The sequence below is a fragment of the Chrysochloris asiatica genome, unplaced genomic scaffold (assembly GCF_000296735.1).
Source record: "Chrysochloris asiatica unplaced genomic scaffold, ChrAsi1.0 scaffold00044, whole genome shotgun sequence".
Classification (NCBI taxonomy): domain Eukaryota; kingdom Metazoa; phylum Chordata; class Mammalia; order Afrosoricida; family Chrysochloridae; genus Chrysochloris; species Chrysochloris asiatica.
In genome coordinates this window covers 12,905,801-12,907,759 of record NW_006408562.1, presented here as the reverse complement: position 1 = coordinate 12,907,759, position 1,959 = coordinate 12,905,801, and positions in this window count along the sequence as shown.

The window sequence follows — 1,959 nt, the reverse complement described above, 5'->3', positions numbered from 1 at the left end:
AGTTATGATTGGTTATTTTGCAACACTTTAATAGTTCTGTAACAAATATATTGTTGTTATGTGCCATCGAGTCGGTTCCGACCCATAGCGACCCTGTATAAGGTTTCCGAGGGTGTAAATCTTTACGGGAGTAGAAAGCCTCATCTTTCTATATTAGGTTAACTAATTTTGAGTTCTACTTACTTAAATACTAAATTCGGTACTTCTGTGTTTAGTCTTTATAGTTTTCTGATAATGTCACATGGATAGTTCCTTAACCAAACGCCAAATCCACTGCCATCAAATTACTTCCAATTCACAATGACCCTGTAGGGTACAGTAGACTGGTCCATAGGGCTTCTAAGGTCATCAAAAGGTGTGAGGATTTGAACCCACCATTGCTACACGAGGGAAAGATGACATCGTGTGTGTCAATCCATTTCCTTGAGTCTTCCTCTTTTTTGCTGACTCTCTACATTGCCAAACAAGATGCTCTTCTCCAGGGACTGGTCCCTCCTGATGATGGTGGTGGTGGTGCTTATGTGCCGTGGAGTTCTGACTCATAGCGACCCTCTACAGGGTTTCTGAGGCTGTAAATCTTTATGGGAACAGAAAGCCTCATCTTTCTCCCGCAGAACAGCTGATGGTTTTGAACTGCTGACTGTGAGATTAGCAGCCCAATTTGTAACCACTATGCTACCAGAGCTCCCCCCTGATAATGTGCCCAAAGTATGTGAAATGAAGTTTCACTGACCTTGCTGCTAAGAAGTATTCTGTGTATACTTCTTCTAAAACACACTTGTTTCTTCTTCCGGCAGTCCATGGTGGTGTTTCTGTGCTGTCAAGTCGATTCAGACTCACAGCGACCCTGGATAGTGTTTCCAACTCGGCAAATCTTTATAGGAGCAGAAAGCCTCATCTTTCTCCCACTGAATGCCTGGTAGATTTGATCTACTCACCAACTCTTAATCCTTTACACTACCTGGGCTCCTCTGGCAGTCCAGAATATATTCAATATTCTTCACCTACACTATAATTCAAGTGAATCCCATTCTTCTATGTCTTGTATATTATGGAAGACATTGCATAGCCAATAAAATACGGTAAAGATAATTGCCTTGGAAACCCCATCAGGCAGTTCTACTCTGTTCTGTAGGGTAGTGATGAGTCAGAATTGATTTGATGACAATGGATTTTGATGCTTATAGAGGGAATTGTGCGTAGATTTTTGCAGGAGGAATCTGTGGGCTTTTAAACTCATGGCCCACCGGTTGACAACTCAGAAGTCATTCTTGTGGTTTTCTTTGCTAAAAGCATCCCAACATTTGTCAGATATTTGGTGCAATGGGCCAAGGGGAATCCATGGCAATGGTGAGGACCAGAGGAAACATCGTGTTCTAATCATACAATTAAGGAGCTCTGGTAGTGTAGTGGTTATGAATCGGGCTGCTAGTCTCATGGTCAGCAGTTTGAAACTACCAGCTCTTCTGTGGGAGAAAGATGAGGCTGTCTTCTCCCATAAAAGATTTACAGCCTCAGAAACTCTGTGCAGGGTCACTAGGAGTCATAACCAACTCCACGGCACATAAAAACAACAACAATTATACAATAGGTGCACTCTTGAAGATAAGAGTGAGACAGATAATAATGTACGACATTTATGTTTTTAACTTTTTATTAAGAATCGGGTGAAGGTATTCTTAAGGTAGAATTAAAGCCAGGGAGGCCAAATGACTTTTTGAATCAGCATTAGATAATTACATTCACAATTAGAATGAGTGTTGAGCTCCAACACTTTTATTCATTTATTTGGTGAATACTTTTTGAGAATCTACTACCAGCCAGTAATTGTTTGAGTGTCTGATGTTGTAATCAACATATAGACTTGGTCATTGGCTCCTAGTAGTTTGTTGTTGTTAAGTGCCGTTGAGTCAATTCTGACCCATAGCGACCCTGTGTAGGGTTTCCAAGGAGCCGCTG